The 24,361-nt window shown below is 39.7% G+C and overlaps 1 non-coding gene across 1 annotated transcript; it reads right to left on the reverse strand.

The window, feature by feature from the left end:
- Positions 1 to 7,315: 7,315 nt before the first annotated feature.
- On the reverse strand, positions 7,316 to 7,389 carry Trnai-aau (transfer RNA isoleucine (anticodon AAU)). Its single transcript has one exon. It is a non-coding gene; the product is annotated as a tRNA-Ile (tRNA).
- Positions 7,390 to 24,361: the final 16,972 nt, after the last annotated feature.

Raw genomic sequence — 24,361 nt, forward strand, 5'->3', positions numbered from 1 at the left:
AAGTTGCCATCGATGCCATAATAGATACGGTCAACAAAACTTCCACGAATACGAAGACTGGAATTATCGCACCAGAAGCTGAGTGGTATAGATTGGTGCAGTTAATCAAGCACGAAAGAATTTTGCCACAATCAGATGTTGCTGACGTGGATATCCCACCGAGTACCAGAGCCGATAAGCAAACGGTCTACGTTATGGGACTCGAGGAACACTTCATGCCCGCTGATAAAAAATGGTTAGAAGCCAGAGGCCATGACATCGTAGTCCTGCTCGTCCCACCAATGACAACTGCCTCTGGTGACACGGATCCACTGAAACCAGAGGTTGCAAAAAAGATAGAAGTGCTCAGGAAGACCATGGTGTTCCTCGACTCGGGATATGCCCATGTCAAGGGTACAGAAATCATCCGTTTAAATGAAGTCGGGAAACCAAAAGTTATCATACTCGCCACGAAGGCTGTTTCTGTAGGACCAACCGACATGACATGGATCGATGCTCAAAAATTGAACTTTAGGAATATGGCCAGACCCGGTGCTCGATTTGAAGTTGATTTGAACGTGTCGACTACCGCACAGGGACATCGTGTACCACCAGAAACGTACCCGAACGTACACAGTGTCGATCCCGAAATAGTGCACGTGGTACCAGCCGGTACGACCAAGCACCTGAATGCCAACACCGTACGAGCCATTGGATGGCCCGGGACCAAGCAAACGGGTTGCTCTCATGTGAACAACACCATCCTCAATGCGTTATCCTTATCAAGTGAAGGACAACCATTGGTAGTATCGACACCTACCGAACATTTCCATACCATCACCGACAGTGTTATGAGATGGGCGAACTTTCATGGATTATTAACAGTATTTGTTGGGATAGAAACTCCAGAAGAAGCGTTCGAATCGGCTTGGAACGCAGATATTGTGATTGTGATAGCCCAAACGTCGTCTGGTGACACGTTAAAACGGCTAGAGCGCGGACATAGGATCGATAAAGTTTTGAAATTGTTATCTAACGGATTCATTGTCAAACAAGATGGTCGTGCTCGCGTGCGGGAGAAGAAAACCAAACCTATGCTGTTGGTCCTGCGTGACTTCGAATTGCATCCGATAGCACCGATTAATCATCTGTACTATCAAGGGCACGAAGTTGCTGAACTTAGAATATCATCTTATATGTATTGCATGAACAAGATTGAGGAGGATGATATGGAATGTCAAACAGCCAATCGTGATTTGGAACGAAAACATTCCGACGACTCGGAAGGCAAAGGCGATTCCTATTACCACCCCAACGAATGGTTTAGTGGTAGTGTGAAAATCGAGCGAAAAGATACTGAGGCCTCCGAAACACCCGTTCTTCAGTTCTCAGAACCCTTACACGTCGATGATATGCATATGCGGCATGCGGATAGTAAACCATCGGTTCGCCGTTCCATAGGACCACAGATCACATCTTGTGGTTGTAAACGCAAGACTGCCAAACTCATGTCTCCCAAATCTACAAAACTACCCAAGGATGACGATGAATCTTAAACATGATTTACCAAACTGAACTATCTGTAAAAAAATTTATGTTATGATAACGTTGTATGTAATCCAACATTTTAATGATTGTATTGTACTGTTTATATATATATCCATATGTATGTTTGATGTCTTGAAAAAAATATATGTATCGACAAACTTAAAACAGAATCTCAGTTGTTTTTACAAACTTACAAACACAGAGGGTGTGATGAATTAAAAACTTACTATTAGAGCCGATATTTATATCCAACGTGTTCGACCTTTAATATACCACACTGTATTTATGAGTTGTACAACATTAGTAAAATATATATACGACCCAAATCAACAGTGTGTACAAAAAATATCATGAATTTGGAAGAAGAATTTATATATACCGACGACCAAGAAAATGATAGTTCCGAATGTTTAGATGATGCTGACGACGAGCGTGATGTGGACGATTATGCCGAGAATGATGACGATAGCGATTATGATATCGATGTGAGTGAGATACAATCGCCACAAAAGCGATGTCGTACTGCAATTAACAACGGTGGTCCGATGAGTATTCGTTGTATGTTAGATTACGAAGAAGAAGACGAAGAAGAAGAAGACGATGATGATCATGTGTGTGTTGACCTCGAGCCCATAACTCAAGTGAAAATACCCAACACTGTTAAGGACATACCCGAGTTGTGTAACGTGGCGTACGATGCCGAGACAGATCGAAACGTACTAATGTCGATCATTAAACGGCGAGACGCTAGATTAAAGAAACGCGCAGCAATGAGTCCATTAGGTGTACGGAAAAGATTAAGATTAGAATTTGACACTCTCCCTATTCGATTGGAGCACGTTAATGATCCTGCTACTACACCACACCTCAGTCGATACGGACAATATGACGATGATGTGGGGATCGAAAGTTCTGTTGAGGAAACTATCACAACAACGTCATTCGAAGCGAACGTGCGATCGAAGATAACCGATGTAGAGTTGGAAGATGAAGACGATTTCCCAACATTTCCATCATTATCATCACCACCACCACCTCCATTATCACCGCCAACACCACAACCTCGATCGAAATCGTGTAAAGAATCAAAGAGAAAGACAAGGAAGCGTACTAGATCTAAGTCAACTCTCAATGATCCTTGATATATTACCATTGATGCAAATTGTAACTAATATATTATGCAGTCAATTGTACGATATATATATCGCACGCATGTTATATGTAATAAACCGATTTTATATTATTAATACAGTATCATTTTCAATATATGAACACAGTTGACCGAAATAATCATGTCTGCCAAACGATATTTCGCCAAGAATAAAAAGATACTGTTCTACAATGAGTCGGACGAAATATTCATCCGACCATCCTGCCATGGTGAAGCCATGGTATGTGGCGGTTGTTATCAAATGAAAGTAGATTACGATGCTCATTTCTGCGTAGCTATGGCTAAACGCTTGGGGTACGACGAAGTTGCTAATCATATCGCTAATACCGAAGGCATACAGACCAAATACAGGAGAGTGTGTCCTCCAGATATGGATGAATCTCACAAACTTAGAGCCTTCTACAATTTTTCTGGAATTCCACTAGGAACAAACCTCAAGAAAGGCTTTTGTATATCGGAAATACCACGGGACATATTTAAACAGATCACCGTAGCAAGTGCAAGAAAAGCCTTTAATGGTGATCAATATACTATCATAGTAAGAAATCTGATGAAGCTTCACAAAATTGTGAAGACTTCGAGAGGAGCTACAGGTTATGGGCACTTTAACTACTATAAGCTATTTGAATTCATGCATGTGGTATCTGGAGTTTATAATCCAGATAAATACCTGTCTCCTCAGATGGTGCTCAGTGCTACATTATTGAATAGTAAAGGTGAAAAAGTCTACTCGCCACCTCCGATCGAATACCTGGCTAACATGATGGCTGATTTGATAGCCATATCGGAACTGGATGACCACGGACATGTGTTGTTAAGACCGGATAATCGTGGTAGATATGTAGCTGTACCTATACCATTGAATCCGGCCGCCAAGAGAGTAACTGGTGACACTTTGATAAAGGTCATTAAGTTTAATGATGCTGATAAGGAAGAAAGACAAGACCGCATTAGTACACACGCCATCAGAATAGTTACAACTTCCATAACTGGAGCCACAATGCACCTGTGGAAGCAGATGAATGATCAACTTCGAAGTGTAAACAAACACTTCGCAGAAACTAAAGATGATCGAGATGATGATGGTACGGTTGGTGTTGAGGACGGACGAAAACGAAGTCGGGCGGTAACGAATACTACCCCCCAATTAGATCAGGATAAGATATCAGTAAAATACTATGAGATGAAGCCTGGTCAGAAGGAGGTACATGTTGATATAGGAGACATTGAGTTCATTCCCCAAAGATCGTTGTATGAGAACGATCTTAAAACAGGAAACGGTTATTCGGCTAACCAAGTCGACTATGGTACCGTGGAGCTACACGACCACGACTTCTCCAGTATGCTGTTCGAAGGGGGGAGTCCGTATAACGACGACATTGTACAAGATCGTATATTGTCAGATATAGATATTGCAACTGATGTATCGGACGACTTTAGGTCTCTACACATTGCGGAACCGGTCGATGAAACAGAAAAGAGTGACGACTATGTCACAGAACGCATCGCGTACGTTAACAACAGATTGAGTACAATCAAACGTACATCGGTGTTTAAAAAGATACCGATATCTGCAGTGGAACAAGTGGCACAAATGTACCAGTGTCAGGCCCTCAGTAATTTCGGATTAACTGAGGATATGTGGGATATTAAACTGAAGTTTTTCGAAACAGCAACTCCGGAAGAAGTGGGCACAAGTATTGGTACATATATGCCTAGTGCCATAATAACAACGAAACCAATAAAGCTAGCTCGAGTATTACCATTCAAACCGCCAGAGTTGTGGGCATTCAGCGATTTTTACATAAGACATACTAACTCGGGTAAGCGCGTAGATACCAAGGCTGAGAAAGAAGCTGTCTTGCGAATTTTAGAGAATCACGATATGGGCGAAATGTCGAATATTGCTAAAAATACCGTGTTAGATAGGTATTTCGAGAACAGTGATAAAAATGAGTTTTGGATTCTGTGTGAGAAATGTTTCCAAAACGGCATCGACGATCCAGGAAACTATGTCGGGAAGAGTACCGAAGCCCGCAACAGTATGCGCGCCAATTTTCGCAAACAGGCTCAAGCGGCTCGACGAACGTGTACATTGTGTAACATAGGCAATAACAAAGCTTCCCTACAGAGCAATATTCTCGCTAAAGTGTTCAGTGACAAGCCCGAAATTCGTGAGGCAACATTAAAACATCGTTCGATGGCTATTGCTATCATGGCGATAAACGAAGCTAAATGGTATCAGCTGATTCGCGATGAAAAGTTAGCTCAGCACAATGATCCGGAGTTCAAACATACTATGATCACAACTGCACAACTCGCCAGACATGCGTCTGTAGAATTAGCAGAGGCTAAAGATGTCATAAAACAGCGAGGCATTGCTGCTCGGAAGAAGATCGAACGAAATAAACGATTTAAGACGACAGCGAGAAAAGGAACTGAAACTAGATAATCGAACGTGTTCGATTTATAACGACTATATATGTATTTAAACCTCCTCCGTAGCACATAACGTTATTGCAGCGTATGTGTGATTTATATAATTATAACCATTATACAGATTGATATCCATCATCTTTAATCATTCACCACGATGTCGGTGATTAAAACTAAAGTTTTGGGAAATAATCGCACCAAGCCATATCCCAAGAGCGTGAACCCTTGGGGTAAATCTACAGATGTTGCAAAATTGGGACAGCACGGTCGTAAGACCGTGAAGAGCGCAAGTGATTACAGTTTGACATTTGATGGGGATGTGCGACAAATCATTACAACAGAAGATGATGTTAAGCATGAATTCATCCACCCTTCTAGCCACAAGTTCTTCGCCCACGAAGATCGTAGGCGCGAGACCTATGCTGGTTGTGGATTAAGTACGAATGTAATAGACGAACTTGTAACATCAGGATTGTTCCATGACAACAGCTGTTCTATGTCCACGTGTTTTTTCTGCGGAATATCAATTGATACTCCGAAACCCAAGGATAAATATCTGAACGAGACACTGCCTATCATTGATCACCATATCAGAAATAGGTGGTGCATCTTTAATAACTTTCTATATGGGGACAAATGTAGCATTTTTGTGAAAAGTGTGTATTACACTAAAGTTAACCATTTACAAGAGATGGTAAACGACCGTAAGTCGCAGATTGAAAACGACTTGTCCAGTAGGTTGTCCAGTGTCAAAGCCATCCTGGCAGACTTGGACAACTGTATAGATGCGTCTAAAACACAATTTCGGGATTTATCAGACGTGTCCGCTGCTATAAATACCTTGGCTAAATTTGTTAATAAACATCATCTTAGCCGGGATAATGCGATGTTAAAAAAGACGGCGGGAAAATCGACGAGTGGAAAGAAGTCTGTGAGAACACCGGGATCCAAATTTGTGGTCAACGACAACAAACTCAAACGAGTCATCCAGGCTACAAGAGTGTGTAGTTCACCGGATATCATCTCGCCACAATATCGAAACCCGGCACTGACGAAGCATGCCCAATCTGACATTTCCAAATCAAAGGTGATCGCGGGCAAAGCGATGAAGGTTAGACGACTAGCGCTAACATTCAAAGAACTCTTTTAATGTGTACGCAATGTCCATGTGTAAAAATGGAACACATGAATACAAATGTTTAAATATGATTGATTGTATATATCATTGTATTGGTTCAATCTTGTTTTTTAAAAAAATGTAGCTTGTGATTTTATGATGTGGTGAAAAAAAATATATATATTAGAATATACTCAAGTTTTATATTGTATTTCATATCGTTAAAAGCGTTAGAAAAAAACAGACAACATGCTTCTGTTTATCATATCGGTCGTGCTGACATTTACAGCTATAAACAGCGAACACTGCATATGTTTTGACCACGGAGGATTTGATATATGTTCTGGGTACTTCGACACGTGTTCCTACCTACCATCGAACGATCAAGGTTATCATGTCTTAGCAATTTTTAACGATACTTATGCACGACGAAGATTCGGCATGTGTTCGCCCGGCGGGGATATGGTGTTATCACCCAAGGGATTTCAACCTTACTTCAGACACGATTGTAGACCGGCTCCCAAAATTTCACAATGTAAGTTAGACATTGAAGCTCGCCACAGCGATTGTGAAGCTAAATTTGTCAAGGACATTCCAGTCAAAACTGTGACGGAGGTATACGACACTAAATCGTACATAGACGTTCGGAGTGTGTGTAGCGACGATTGTTCGTCTCGAATTAAAGGTGTTGTACTATACGACCATGTCACTAAAAAATATCGTTGTATAACACATGAATTAGGAGCCACCAACAACTGGTTACCATTGCGTGTTAAACCGTATATGTACGAATTGGTGACTAGTTACTATGCTTACCATGGACTTTCGGTCATGTTTCCGTATAATAAATTAGGATATATACACGTAACTCCAACCCCACATGTGACGACGACTTCTGCAAGTAATATTCTTCAAACAGACAATTGGTATTGGTGTAGTAACATTGGGGCAGATGCTGAATTCAAATGGTATGGTGTGCGCAACGTATACACCACTAAACCACGATTTACAGCAAATATCGACGATTGTGACAAAACGTAACTCTCGGTGAAAGAAAAAAAAAGTGATCAGTGAGGGACTCGAACCCACGACTTTCGTGTTATTAGCACGACGCTCTAACCAACTGAGCCAACCGATCATTGAGAAAATTGCTACTAACAAATGTATATATCAGGTCATGTGATTTTATTCGATTGATTATATAATATATGCAATTAAACTAAATATACAAACATATACACAGGCTTTTCTTTATACCCACAATATAATATATATAAGATGACGAGTAAATTGTTGTCACATCAAGCGTAACAACCTAATAGCTGAGTTTCACAAAGGCGAATTGGTATCTGTGCATCGATCTTGGTTCTACATATTGGACACGTGGCTAATGAATTGCCCATGTTACAATTATCACAAGTAACCATGTGTCTACACGGCATAAATGCTATACAGCTGGGCGCAGCCATACATACCACACAATTGTAAGACTGTAGCAAATTCTCAAGTTTTTCGATGGCTTGTTCTCTCGTGTATTTTCTATACTCCTCATTTGCAAACATAGTTGCCCGAGCTCTCGCCGGTAATTGTGCATACGGTAATGTCTTGGGTGGCTCGGGTTTTGGCATTGGTAAACTTAACAATTCTTCGATGCTAGGAGGTTCGACCTCGTCTGGATTGAAGTCTGTGACTTCAGCACAAGACATTCCCGGTTTAGCATCATCGACCCCTGTCGAGTTTTGACACTCGCACAATGCACAAGGCTTCCTGCCGTACCTTATTGTTAAAAGTACCTCGAGATCTTTTCGTGTAATATTGAGCACCATCGCTATCGCACCATCCATGTTTAAACCATCGACTGATACCTTATGAAATAACTCCTTCACGATTTCGGTAATGGTGAAATGTTCTATCAGTTCTAATAAGTCAGCCCTACGTTCCAAGCATCGAAATATGCTCGCCTTAACTATCATATCGTCTTGAGAACAGGATTGTATATCTAAAATTACCTCAAGAACAGATCGTTTGAAATCTCGATCGAAAGACTTCGCCAATTTATCCTTGTAGGAGTGGTACAGAATTGATATCATTTGCGGTTTATTAAACTTCGTTCTAATGTATGCACAGTCGTTGGCCCATTTTACATGTTCGTGGTACGGATCTTCGTCTTCTTCCCAACATCCCCCACAGACTCCGCAAAAGAAACAATAACAGTCATCAATGTTACCATCATTTTCAGGCGCTCTATAAAATCCAGCCATTGCGAGAGCTTCGGCATTTTTTTGTAGAAATGGGGTAGAATTGGTTTTAAACGTCGCCATTCTGTTGCTAGCTATACACAAATCATCGTCACCATTATGTACAGACACCGAATCATCCACAGCTGAGACGTAACCGTTAGCTTCGACGTAAGTATTGTTTACATACCACCAAATTTTTCGACGAATTAGCAACTCTAACTCGTCATTAATAATTTCGCTGTTATACAATATCCAATCTAACAGTCGCGTCGTATCGTCGCTAAATACGGGTTGTTCGCTCAAAATTAACGGTGGGAGCTGAGCCTCCTGTCTTATGTTGAGATTTAACGAATTATACAACCACGATACAGAATTACGGATGTGATCAATGAAAATGCGTGGATATGGAAAATCGCGAGCCCAACTTTTATCATCTAACAATCTATTGAACATGATAGACTGTTTATCCTTAATCAACACACGTTCGGGTATGGTAGCACTACATCCTTCTTCTGACGTTCTTATGTCGTACTTCATCCACTTACAATTTGGACTTAATTGCTTATGAATTTTTACTGGATCGTCACTCTCGCACCAATACCCCTTCTCCATCATGCAGTAAAAGCATTTGATCAAATCCTTCGGTTGGTCTCTAGCGAAATTTTTAGAGCTGCGATAAAATCCAGCCATCGCAAGTCGTGCCCATCCGGGTGTATTGGATTTCTCGGGTTCACTTGTCATAAGTGACATCAGTCTATCAGAAAACTTTTGCATATGAATGCCTCCACGAAACTTTTTCATATTGTTTTCCATTATCAATATATTAAATATCAACTGTCGAATTTGACGATGTATAAAAACGTTCGGTATTTTAAAGGAACTAATCAGGAATATCGAGTTCAATGCTAATAATTTATTTTACACATATATCAAGTTAAACAATATACAACATATTAAAATAAATACATCAATGATAATAATACATAGTCTGAGTATGAGAACACAGTTGATCAGTCGCTGCTCGATTTTGGGCTATGCGGTAAAATCTTGGCCGGTTCGCGTCTTGATATACATAAGTTCATAAGCCTCATGATGCTAGGAGGACGAGCGTCTGACTTCAGGCACGGAAGTTTGATTTGATCGTCAAATTCGCTTGGTTCATCGAATTCTGGCTCCGGTTCCGGTTCTGGACATCCGCACGACGCATGGAGACCATGGCTTCTCAATAATAAAAGATCTTTGAGAACTTCTGGTGTCGTGGTGTACATTTTCGTGGTGCGATATTTATCACATTCATCGGTTGGGTGCATATGGAAAAACTCATTCACAACGTCGGTAATTGTAAAACCGCATATCGCCGTGTTCATAAAACACCGCACCAGTTCTACTACATCCGGCATGTTGTCAAGACTGCCCAATATGCACAATTTAACTACAGCTTCGTCACGAGACCCAGATTGGTTATCTATAATGGTCTCAAGAACATGTCGTCTGTAATTTTGGTTGATATTCTTCATAATTTCATTCTTGTAGTAATGGTACAAGATGGATTCAATTTTGCTATTAGTCAGCTTCGATCTAACGAATTTACAACCGTTAGACTTTATCGCATGTACGTGATCCGGATCATCGCCCTCTTTCCAACTCTCCACATTGACTCCGCAAAAGAAACATCTGCAGGATACAATATCTCGATAAAATCCGGCACTAGCTACTCTTTCGGCATTTTTCTGCAGATATGGGCATGATTCGTTATCAAATGTTCCGATTCTGTTAGCAAGTATACACATATCATCGCGACAATTCTTTCTACACGCAGCACTATCCAAATCTACGAAATATATGTCAGTATCTTCACCTTCTTCTTCAACATACGTCTCGTTGACATGCCACCAAATTCGTCGGTTCGTAAGCGTATTGAACGCTAATTTAAACAGATTGTTATGATCCACTTCCCAATCTAACAATCGTATCATATCGTCACGATCAATAGATTCCTCACTCAAGATTAGCGGTACGAGCTGAGGCCGAGATTTTATATCGACATCTGAACCGTATGTCCACATCACAGAATTCTTGATGTATGACATGAAATATTGAGGAAACGGATAGACGTTTTCTCGTATTCCCATGTGCACACATCTATCATATATCAGCGACTGTTTTTCTCTAATCAACTCGCATTCGGCTACGGTCGCTATACAACAACCCTCGCATGAAGTTATATCGTACTTCCGCCACTGACAGTTGGGACTCAACCGCAAATGGACATCTATTGGATTATCTGTCTTGCACCAATTTCCTTTCTCCATCATGCAGTAAAAACACCTCACCAGATCGGCCGGTCGATTCTTAGCGAAATTTTCATTGCTGCGATAAAATCCAGCATCCGCAAGTCGTGCCCATCCGGATTCATCGGTACCAATGATTCTAGCATCAAGAAGTGACGTCATTCTATCCACTCTTCTCTGCATATGAATTCCTCCGCGAATATTTTGCCTATTGTTGTACATTATTGCTGTATATATATTTAACGGCTGACTTGGTGAGGTATTGTATCGAAGGTTGATATGACTATATAATCTATACTGTGAGTCTATATACAAATCGATCGAATGATATACCGAACACGTTCGATTTTGTAAAAACCAACCAAATGTTGAGATTAATGATAATAATTTATTTTGAACATATCAAGTTAAACACTATATATATACAACATATTAAAAAATACACATTAATGATAGTCACGTAGTATCACATCAAGAGTCACATCCTGCCATCTGAGTCTCACAGAGGTTCGCTTTCACTTGTCTGATGATCTTGGATCTACAAATTGGACAATTAGCGTTTGGGTTACCCATATTACAATTCTCACAAGTAACCATGTGTCTACACGGCAGAAACACCATACAGCATGGTGCAGCCATGCATACCGTACAAGTATACGACAGTAACAATTTCTCGAGTTTTTCAATGGCCTGTTCTCTAGTGTAGTTCTTATATTCCTCATTTGCAAACATATTTGCTCGAGTAGTGGACGGTAATTGTGAATACGGTACGATCTTTGGCGGCTCGGGTTCTGGTATTGGTTCACTTAGAAATTGTGAGACGGTAGGTGGGACATGTTCAGAGAATACGGACGGAAGTTTAACTTTTGTACCAGATTCCTGTGGTCTATCATCGAACCCTATTGTCGATCTCGATTTTTGACATTCGCACACTGTATTAACTCTATTGCGCATTACTAAAATTGTCTCGAGATGGTCTCGTGTGGTATTGTACATCGTCTCAAGCCGGCTTGATTCATTGTTTGCTGTCATATAAAGGCACCCGTTTACAATTTCAGTAATTGTAAATCTTCCCATTAGTTCTAATAAGTCCGATCTATTCTCCAAGATATCCAATGTATCCAATCTAGCTACTGTGTCGCTGTGAGAGTTAGGTTTGTAATCTAACATGGTCGCGAGAACATACCGTCTGTAGTTTTGGGTAATTTCTCCCATAACGTGGACCTTGTGGAAGTGGTACAATATTGATTTGATTTGTACTGTATTCATCTTTGTTCTAATGTATCCACAACCATTAGATAATTTCGCATGTTCGTGATACGGATCATCGTTTTCTTCCCAGCTCTCCGCATATAAACCGCAAAAAAAACATCTGCAGCGGTCAGTATTAGTATACAGATTATGTCGGTAGAATCCAGCCATAGCCAAAGATTCGGCATTTTTCTTCAGATATGGACTTCAGGCATTTTTAAAAGATTCCATTCTGTTATGCGCTATACACATTCCTTCTTCACCACTCTTTATACACACAGCCTTATCTGGAGATGCGATAAACCCGTTAGCTTTGACATAAGTCTTGTCGACAGCCCACCAAATTTTTTGGCGTACGACCATATCGAACACTTTAGCGAAAATGCCGCTTTCACGCACTCTCCAATTAAATACTCGTATCATATCGTCAGTATCGATGGATCCTTCGCTCAAGATTAGCGGTACGAGCTGAGGATAATCTTTTCTTGGGACATCAGCGCCGTACGTGGCCATTCCAGAAGCACGAACGTGGTTCAGAAAATATTTTGGGTATGGGTGGGGAGTATTCAGCAATCCTACATGCACGCATCTATTGTATATCAGCGACTGTTTATTCCTAATCGACTCACACTCGACTGAGGTTGCTGATAGGCAATTATCACTGTCTGGTTTTATGTTGTACTTTCCCCACTTGCATTCTGGACTTAATCGCATGTGGACCTCGAGAACGTTATCCGTATTTTTCCAATATCCCTTTTCCATCATGCAGTAAAAGCACTTTACCAGATCGAGCGGTTGGTTATAAGAAAAGTTTTTAATGCTGCGATAAAATCCAGCGCTCGCAAGTTGTACCACAAGTCCGGAGTTATCGCCATTACCGAATTTAGGGTTAAAAAATGACATCAGTCTATCCGTCTCTCTCTGCATGTGGATTCCCCCTCTAACATTTTGCATATTATTATACATTATTGCTTGTATATTAACAGCTGACTTGATAATGTATAATGTCGAAGGTTGATATGATTATAAATACATTTTGCATTTATATATACCAATCTATTCGAGTAATCGAACACGTTCAATTTTGCAGAAAACCAATCAATATGTTTGAAGTTGATTATAAACAATTTATTTTACCCATGTTCAAGTTTAAAAAATACATACAACATATTAAAAACACATATATCAATGTTAATCACATATTGTAATCAAGAACATTGGATGGTTCCAAATCTGGTACAAGTCCGGTTAAGCATTTGGGACCATCATATGTCCCTAACTCGGGGTGCGCGATTCTGTTGCTGAAATGCGGTTTATTGTCTTGTACTATTTCGGTTTCGGCATCTTGACATACACATTTGGAAGAGGCGCATCTTTTGCAAACACCATCTCTGTCCATCAAACGAGTTAATACGATACTGTGCGAAATTTCGTATAATGGTATGTCTATATCTACAAGCTTGCGCATCTCGTCAACCACGTCCGATACCGAAAATCTCTCTAATAGTGGGTGTAAAGACGTCGTTCTCAACAATTCTGAAGTCAATCGTTCTGTAGTATGCGGCGGTCTTGCTGCGGATCCGTACAATTCTTCAATGTAATCCTGCACGATCGCATGGTCTTGGAATGGCAATTCCAGAATACTCTCGACGATCGATCGCCTTTCGTCTTGTGTGACAGATCCCATGACCATGTCCTTGTAGTAGTGATACAGTATGGATTTGATCTGAGGCGGTGTAAGTTTCGATCTAATATGCCAACAAGCATTAGACCGTATCGCATGTTCTTGATAAGGATTGGTTTTTTCGTTTTCCCAATTCAACACATTGACTCCACAAAAGAAGCACTTGACTTCACATTCTTCGGTAGTACTATGTGGTTGACCACAGTAAAATCCAGCCATAGCCCATCTTTCCTTGTAGCTCAGTTTATCTCCGACGCTACTACTCAAAGGATGGAACGATCTTGTCCTGAACTGGCACGATACCATTTTGAACAGGTGGTCGTCTTTCCCGCAATCTGGGTCTCTAGACGGAACGTTCTTATAATTCTCAACGAATGTCTTGTTCACCAACCACCAGATTCGTCGACGCATGATATCATCGAACTTGCGAGCAATCACGTCAACATTAGCTAACGCCCAGTCTAACATTCGTATGTGATCTTCGTACGCAATTGTCCGTTCGCTCAAAATCAATGGTGGAAATTGAGGTGTATACTTTGGTGCAACTTCTGACCCGTACGTCCATGATATAGAATCTAACATAGACGCTATGTACATGTGTATTCCAAATTCATTAGCTTCGTTTATACACCTGCTACGCATTAGCTCGATTTTGTCCCTAAGTATCAAGCATTCCATTGCAGATGCTTCGCATTCTTTAGCTTGGAGGGGTATACTATATTTCTCGAACTGGCAGTTTGGGTTCATACGCAAGTGAATCTCTCTCGGATCGTCATCCTTTGACCAATTGCCTTTCTCTAGCTGGCAGTAGAAGCACCTTAGTAAGTCTTCGGGATCGATGTAGGTGAAATTTTTAGAGGTGCGATAAAATCCTGCCTCCGCAAATTTTACCTCACACGGTTTATTCTCGCCTCTAATCACATCTTTAGAGGTGGTTAAGGCACTGCTGTTCATTATCGATAGTATCCTATCAGCCACACGTTGCATGTGAATTTTTACAGAACAATCTCCATTAACAGAAACCATGTTGATAGCCATAGTCGAAATTAATTTATGACTCTATGTTACACTTATTTCGTTATAAATAACACAAATATCGAACGTGTTCGATCATAATAATGACTTCAAAGTAGTATTATGATTATATTCAAATTTATTACAATGAATGTGTTAAATTATATGATAATACAATATTTTTTAGGTCATCATGCGAAGTATGCCACCGGATAAGTGTAATGGTTCATCATCAGTATCGTCATCTTCATCAATTTCTTCCGTTAAGCGAATTTTGCCACCGGATAAATCTATCGGTTCGTCATCCGAGTCGTCATCTTCGTCTATTTCATCCATCAAGCGAAGCTTGCCATCGGACAACTGTGATGTCTCGCTATCTATATCGTCATCTTCGTCAATTTCTTCAAGTGATAGCGTCGTGCGTTGCTCCTCATATTTACGCAACTCTTCCTTCAATATTGTCAGTTCGTGACGTGCGTCCTTAGCGAGATTCGCCTGTTCTTTCATCCTTTCTTTTTTTGTACACCACATTGCAAATGTTACTACACATCGACCGAGTAACGACGATTCTGCCCAGCGTATAAGAGCTATAGTTATTGATAAACTTAAATACGTCAGATCTGGAATTTCTTGGCGAGACTTCATTTTTAACAGATGATTGTAATAATATATTCGTATATATATGTATCAATACCGTATTGGCATATTATAACTATCGGAGGTTTAAACCAGTTTATACCAGGCACTGTAATATATAAATCCAACGTGTTCGAGAACACACATATTAGCCAATTGTGATATTTATATCCACAATATATAACATAAAACAGATTTAAATTTGACGATACTTATATTTGATAAAACATGAAATCACACAAGTAAAAAATGTATGCATATACAGGGTTATAATTTTGATAACGAGTCATAATATTCTTTCACAAAGTTATAGTGTCACATGTTCAGCATGCTACAAATCATCCACTCTATCTGAGGTGTAAAAATTTGGGCAATTTGTTGCTGGTGACGGTGAACAATCTCTTCCTCGATTTCACTTTTTCGCCGGCCCTAGCCATCTTCAAGGGTGATCGAATGTTTTCTTTTCCAGGGTGATCAATGTTATTAAAGTCAAGCCTTCTGCGAATGATCCTCCTCCTGGCTCTCTTAGCCAATCTCTCAAACTCCACCCTTCCGCTTGGAGTACCAGTGTTCTCTGGGGTAGCGGACGACTCAGAACTATCAGACCCTTCCGATTCACGTTCCCTTATACTGCCCCGAAGTTCTCTCCTTCTTATGACATATTCTTCTCCTTCTTCTTCTTTTCTATTGACAATTTCCTGTAGACACATTGTTGCAGTGATTTGTGGTATACACTTGTTATAAATCCAGTAATAATAATCCTTGTGAAATGAGTAGTAGTATAATTTTAATTTCAATAATCACGCGCTTTATACATTATCGGAGCGTTAAAAATCGAACGCGTTCAATTTTTTATCTACGCAATATGCGATTTAGTCGGTAGGTCATATCATCCAGATCTTCGGGACGGAATTCGCGGCCTTCCCGACGTTTAACGGGTGGTTGTTGCACATAATCTTCATCTGGCACAACCCGTTTGTATGTGGTCGTGGTTTTAGTAGTGATCCTAGCTGGTCGACCGTCGCTACCTACACCTATCCTTTGCTTCTCAACAACTTGCTCAATTTCATCATCCAATTCGGTTGTACGTACACTGAACGTATTACCAGACTTTGCAAGCTTTTCTACATCCCACTCCTTCCCACTTAACAATCCGATCTCGGAACTTGCGCTTGGAATTTCATAATCTTCCATATCAGACTCATTATCGGATAGTGGTTTAAATAGTAAGCGTTTACTCTTAACTGTGCGTTCATTTTTACGATCCGCATAATGTTGAGGACACACAGTCAACTCTCCAGTTGTTCTAGTTTGAACTCGTTTACTAGGTCTAGGTGGTGCTGAACATCGCACCCTTTTTGTAGGTTTGGGCTGTATAGCCGGTTGTTTGTGAAAATGTTTAGTTTCACCGCTCAACTCAGAACGTTTGTGATTTGATGGGTCTGGTTTTAAAGCGTAAGTATAGTCGTACATACTTGAATGTGCCATATTTATCTATATATAATATTGACAAATAATAAGTCGTAAACCTATCAAAGTGTGATCAATATGCGCAATCAAATTGTACACACGTTTATATAAATATAACGAAAATATTTTTTTTTACGATATTTTTTATTCCCGAATCTAGTCATTACGACATATATCGCATATCTATCATATATAGACAGTCCAAATTAATATAGTATATAAGTTACATATACACAATTTAAAAAATGCACATGGTGATATAAATTTTTTTAAACATACATAAAGATATGTTATACGATGTTAAATAGTTTTGTTACAAATATTTCGTAACACGAACTATTCATTTCTTTTGTCCCTTTGGTTTCTTGAGGGGTTTGTGTGGAGCGATCACGAATTCGGCGATACTTTCATCACGATCTGGACGCAACAAAGATACGGTTCTTTTCTTCTTTATTGGTGAATCGATAGGAGGCATTGGTAAATCAAATGTTATGTCATCAAAGTCGAGGTCACTACCATCATCTTCAACTTTCTTGGCGACTTGTGTCGCACCTTTATCAATCTTTTTTGATTTTTTGGTCTGTTTCTCACCGCCTTTATCTTTTTTTTGGGTAACATTTTCAGTTTTTTGGGTCGCATTAGCCAATTTGCCGACTATATTTACAGTGTCTGTCTCGTTAAGACTCACGTCTGACAAATCGGCATCTTCTAACATGATCATATCACTCATATCAGAAAAATCGATATCATCAATTGTATCGGATGACTTGGATGATGTGTGACTGGGCAAATCGTTCAGCATGCTAATGGCGGAAAAGTCCAATGAATTATTTGCCGCCATTGACATGTCCACAAACGGAATTGTTATCCCCTTCATTGACGACACATCGATGGAATCAAGGAGATTCTGACTTGTCGGAGACAGTTTTGTGTCTCGGCGTTTAGAACCACTAACAATCGCTTTAGGCTCAACCTTTCTTTTTAAATGTGACGGCTTCCTCGGTATAGACGGTTTGCTTCCTTTAGTGGATTTTGGAACTTTACCACAACCACCGTTCGACATTTCGAGTTGGACACTGATACACCCTTCTTGATTCTCTGTTATATCAGCTGGATCGAACCGCTTTGTATTTCGGGACTTCTTCGGTTTCTGTTTTTTCTTGATTTCTTTCTCCACTTGAAATTCCTCGCTTTCGGGATAATCGAACGGTGTATTTATGGGGTTATTTAATCGATCTTCGATAACTTGTCTGTAGTCCGATCCGTGTTTACCTTCGAGTTGATTTCCGAACATATCGTAAAATTGAGTGCTACCCTCCCTGGGCCCATATAGTGCCCCAACATCCTCGGGATCGTCACAATATGCAGTGTTCCTTTTGGGAGACCTTTGTTTTGGTTTAAGAGTAGCGAGTCGTTTCTGTAATGGCATGTTGTCCAGCGAATCGTCCTCATCATCATCGTCTCCAACGAGCGATAATTCCAACAACGGCGCTTCATGACGGAGTACATCTTGTGTCTTGACCGTACGTCTATACGTGCGAAGTCTCGCCGCACCACCATCGTCACGAGATTTCGCTCTGTACATGGTTGCCGGAGTTGGGAACATCTTCTTCTCGGGTTTTGATTTCTCTGTATCTGGCGTATCCGTGTCTGTGATTTCTGCAGTGTCGATGTATGGTGTAGATGGCATTGTTACGAAGTTATACAAATACTCCGTTTCGTCGGGTGTTGGTGACGGTGCTGGGGACGATGATGTTGATATGGGGCTCGTTATTGGTACGTACGACGTCGTAAATAGTGTAGCTTGCGATGTTGAGGTATTGTTAACTTGTGCCAGACGGTCCCGTTCAGCCTGCTCTTCAGCTTCCTTCTCAGCAGTTTCCTTTTCGAACTTAGCTAAAAAACCTGGGGGAAATACAAGTTCAACGTGTCCAACAATATGGTGCGGTGACGATTGTGGAGACGATTGGTGAGATAATTGTGGGGACGGTTGTGGTGACGATTTCTGAGATAATTGTGGCGACGATTGTTGTGATTGGCGTCTAAATTTAAATTTACCTTGAGCTGGTGTTGGTGGAACTGGCGAATCTGTACTATCGATATCGGATTTATTATCAGAACCCTTTGATGTATCAACACTATCCATCACTCTCTTCATGACATGTTGGATAAAATCAGGGTCTTTCTGGGGTGTACCAATTAAAAGGAAATTTTCAGAAAAAAACCCCAACATATATCTGGAATTTACAGAAAAAGACATCAAAACATCATACACACTAAAATATTCTTTGAACTGTATCCAGAAGGGACAGAGTGCAACTGACAAGACCAGGATTAGAACCCAAGCCCCCTGAATCTCTACTCATGTTCTCTACCAACTGAACTAACTCGCCAACTGAACTAACTCGCCATCAGCGATCGAATCCGTCGGAGCCCCAGAAGACTTAAAACATTTTTCAGGGAGACTGCTTTCTGCATTTTTACCTCCATTTTTGCATGAAGACTGATTAAAGTTAATGTCATACCAAGCAGTAAAGGTAATGAACAGTGATCAATGTCCCATATAATTCCTATACAACAGTACAAAAGACAAAGTAGGACAAACATGGACAACCAGAGGTGGGATAAGGTATATAGGAGAAGTTTAAGCATCCCCTGTTGACTGGTGAAATCAGGGCCGTACGCCCTATATCTTGAGCAGGTTAACAGAATACACCTATTGTAAAGTAGTATTTACAAATACTATTTGAAACACATCAAACAACATTCAACGTACTGACAGGTTGCATTTCTAATTAGATTCACCACAGATTTGTTCATTTTCTCCACTATCTTTTGAACCTGAGATGATCCAGCTTTGTTTCTTTCCTTATCTGCTTGCACTCTAAGTTTGTGCAATGCACAATATTCGTGATATTTCACCGCTTCCAAACGAAAGTTGACGCACCCTTCCACAAAAGAACTGTTTTGTCCGAATCAGTAAGTGCGTACTTTCTGCAAAATACGCAGAACATGACTTCATTTCCATACGATAACCAGCCCCTGCCCTCCTTCCAGTGTAGCTGAAAGGAATGGACGCGTTTCTGTTCGTACTCACTATCTCTATCTCATTTTTCACTTGAAGATTTTCTTTTTCTCTCTCTGCTTCCGAACTCCCACAACGTTCATATGAGGCCATTTTAAATTCCATTCTTGTCTCGCTCGGCGCAGTGATCAATCTCGTAACTCCTATAAGCAATACAAAATAGATAGTTGGGCAAACACGGATCCCTGGACACACCAGAGGTGGGATCGGGTGCCTAGGAGGAATAAACACCCCCTGTCGACCGGTCACATCCGTCATGAGCCCTATATCCTGATTAGGTAAACGGAGTTCAGTGTGACGAGAGCGGCCTAACAATCGGTATGAAACACGTCAGGCAGCATTTGACCCAATGATAGGTTGTATTGACGAACTACATCGTTATAACGACCATAGAATTTGCGATATGCTGACTTCATTCGAGACAGTTAAAACCCCTGTACCATCAACTTGTTTGTCAGTACATCTCCTCGATTTAAAAACTGACTATACGCATAACAAGCTCTTGTGTATCGAATCAGTTGAGATATATAAACACCATATGCAGGTGATTATGGAATGTTACTACACAAATATGGGAAGTTGACGCTGGAGAAGTCATCCCGTTTGTCATACAGTTGAGTTGTCAGTTTGCCGTTAATGTCTACTTTCAATAAAATATCTAAGTATGAAGCAGAAGTGGACAACTCTGTGGTGTCTTTTATTTCGAGCTCACAGGAATATATCGAATCGACATATGAATGAAAGTTATTGTTAATAGACAAAAATGCCGTCGATATATATAATTATTATACCTCAGTATGAGAATTCTATGCAACGCATAATCTGATTGGTCTAGACAGTCACGTGTCAAGTATTATAAAACTTCATATCTCCCTCTAAACCATCAAATCTCCTCATCATATTTACCCCTTGGGTAGCCTCGTGCATTTTCCATAAACTTAACGTCAAGGAAGACGAAGTGTATTATGACGTCACAACAAGTCCGAGTCATTCTACTTTCATAGTTCATCTCCGATACACAGATAAATCGCCTGTTTGTTGGTTGATACAAAAACAAACAAGTAAATCAGCATGCAAGGATAATGGAAATAAAACAAGAGGCCCAGGGGCCTTATAGGTCACCTGAGTATCATGTAACAACCTTCCAATGTTTGAATTAAGTTTGTGTTTAAATATAAGAATTTTACTTTTGGATGGCAGAAACATTGAATAGCTATGTGGTCAGCCCCGCCTTTGCACCAGAACCCCTGACACAGGGGCCATAAATTTCAGTTTTGAAAGAAGCATCCTTGATCATCATTATCATACTATTAGTTTGTCTACTTAATACCCAGCAGCAGAGGAGAAGATTTTCAAAGAAATAAAATGCATTTTCACTATATGATTAATAGGGCCCCACCCTAATACCAGAACCCCTGACCCAGGGGCCATGAATTTCACAATTTTGAAAGAGGCATCCTTGCTCATTATAACCATGCTATTGGTTTGTCTACTTAATACCCAAGGACAGAGAAGAAGATTTTCAAAGAAATAATGCATTTTCACTATATGACTTATAGAGCCCCACCCTAGCACCAGAACCCCTGATCCAGGGGCCATGAATTTCACAATTTTTAACAAGAGGTACTGTGAGCAATGCTCACTAAGAATACCCCCCGCTTACCCAAATCTCCCAAAGGGTGTTGGTAATAGGTATAAACTACCTCTTTTCTGAGTGTTGCTACTTCGATGTCCAGTGCGCATGACCTTTGACCTTAAAATCGATAGGGAACATCTTCATCCCATGGGTATTCCATATGTATAATATGGTGACTGTAGGTGGAAAGGATAACGCTTTAGAGCCCGGAAACCATATTGCTACTTCAATGTCCAGTGCACGTGACCTTTGACCTTTTGACCCCAAAGTCGATAGGGATCATCTTCATTCCATGGGTAGTCCATATATATGATATGGTGACTGTAGGTGGAAAGGATAACGCTTTAGAGCCCGGAAACCATATTGCTACTTCAGTGTCCAGTGCGTTTGACCTTTGGACCCCAAAATCGATAGGGAACATCTTCATCCCATGGGTAGTCCATATGTTTGATATGGTGACTGTAGGTGGAAAGGATAACGCTTTAGAGCCCGGAAACCATATTGCTACTTCAATGTCCAGTGCGCTTGACCTTTTCACCCCAAAATCAATAGGGAACATCTTCATCCTATGGGTAGTCCATATGTATGACATGGTGACTGTAGGTGGAAAGGATAACACTTTAGAGCCCGGAAACTATATTGCTACTTCGATGTCCAGTGTGCTTGACCTTTGACCCCAAAATCGATAGGGAACATCTTCATCCCATGGGTAGTCCATATATATGATATGGTGACTGTAGGTGGAAAGGATAATGCTTTAGAGCCCGGAAACCATTGCTTCTACAGACGGACGGACGGACAACCCGATTCCAGTATACCCCCCCCCCCCCACAACTTGTTGCGGGGGGTATAAAGAGGCATCCTTGCTGATCATTACCATGCTATTAGTTTGTCTACTTAATACCCAGAGACAGAGACGATTTTCAAAGAATTTCTACATTTTCACTATATGACCAATAGAGCCCCACCCTAACACAAAAACCCCTGCCCCAGGGGCCATGAATTTCACAATTTTGGTAGAGGGCTCAACGCTCATTATAATTATGCCCACAGTTTGGCTTCTTGATGTCCAGGAGTAAAGAAGATTTTTTAAAATTAGACTCATTTTGACAAAAACAGATAGCAATAGGTCACCTGAATGAATTCAGGTGACCTAAAAACCGGTTATCATATCGCTGTATTTCATTGTCTGTACCTTCGACATAATACGTTGATGGCACAGTGTTACCGTTAGAGTGATATCGGCTACATACAATGTATAGATGAGCGTACTCCAATTTCAATGCACTTTGGTAGTCTTGCTTTGTTTCGGTATGATAAACAATTTATTGCATGAATGTTCGGGATATATGAATATTTATTCACCCAAGAAAAATTATATTCCCCGATTTGATTTTTCTTGCACACAAGGCTATCTTTTTATGTCAGGAGTACAACACTGTTTTAGTACAATTCATTAGTTTAAATATTTATCATTATTTTGTATATTAATTTTCCATGTTTATAATTGTTAATGTATCAATTCTAAACTAGCTTCTAAAATCTAAAGCAGATATATGTGTTGAAGTGAAAAAAATAGTGTGTGAGTTTTATCTTTATTAATTTATTTATTTGTGTGTGTTTTATTCATTTTTTCTATTATCCCAATGGCTTATCACAACAAATGGCTTATTTCTTAAACATTGCTAAAAATTTACTCTTAATATTTTTTAACAATTTTTTGAAAACTTAAATAATGATGAAAAGTGTAAAAAAAAAAAAAAAAAAAAATCAGTTATTTCTTTATTGATTATAATGCCCTTTTGGATATATGAACTTCAATGTATATAGTATTCACCTAGAATTACTGAAGAAAATGATTTCAACTTACTTGATATTTATTGACCCAAAAAAATCAAATTTGCGCCTTTCCTTTTGTTTTAAATCACCCAAATAATAGCAATACATTGCCCACCATAAATAAGTATATGTACTCACTAAAATAAGTTAATTGCACATTTTAAAATATGGGTTAGATCATAATTGCACACCTTTCTTTGCACAATACATAACTCTTAAATATAATTAGATGTCATTAGGCTTTTAACTTTTCATATCCTTATCTTTTTATTGAAATGCTTGCGCCGGTAAGTGAGAAAGTTTCCCAGTTTACTTTCGGAAGGTCGGTGGTCTCTTCCCAGATGCATTGTATCAGGGTTCTCTCTTCCACCAAAAAAAACTGGGCGCCACCATATAACTGAATCAAAGGCTTGAAGGGCCACAATGGCGTCGTGCTAAGAAAGCAAAGATTATAATGAAACTATGTACTGTCCAGTTTATCAATGCTTCATCCCTTATTGTATGTACACAGAGTAGATATAGCTTTATATAAATCTCAATGGAAAGTCGTCTACCTGTGAATATTTTGATGCCATTGACTACAGTCACACCTTGTTATTGCAAATTCAACAGGACTGAAATTAAATTTGAGATATCCAAGGATTTGCGATAACAAGGATAACACACACACAAAAAAGAAGTGGTTTGGACTGGCAACTCTATTTACATATTCCCGATAACGAAAATTAGCTGTACATGTATTAAAAACACACATACAGCTTTAAATTCAAGCAATACCAAGAATATTTATCCTTCATACAGGAATAATGCTTCTAATACATCTGTACAGTAGCTCTTTTCACAAAAAAATTCAATTACAGATATATTTTTTTACAATTCCATTCATTTCTTCAGAATATTTTTTAAAGGATTATTTACAATATCTAATGTTATTAAATAATGCAGATTTTTGTGATCAACCATT

Source organism: Ostrea edulis, chromosome 8 (genome assembly GCF_947568905.1).
Source record: "Ostrea edulis chromosome 8, xbOstEdul1.1, whole genome shotgun sequence".
NCBI classification, from domain to species: Eukaryota; Metazoa; Mollusca; class Bivalvia; order Ostreida; family Ostreidae; genus Ostrea; species Ostrea edulis.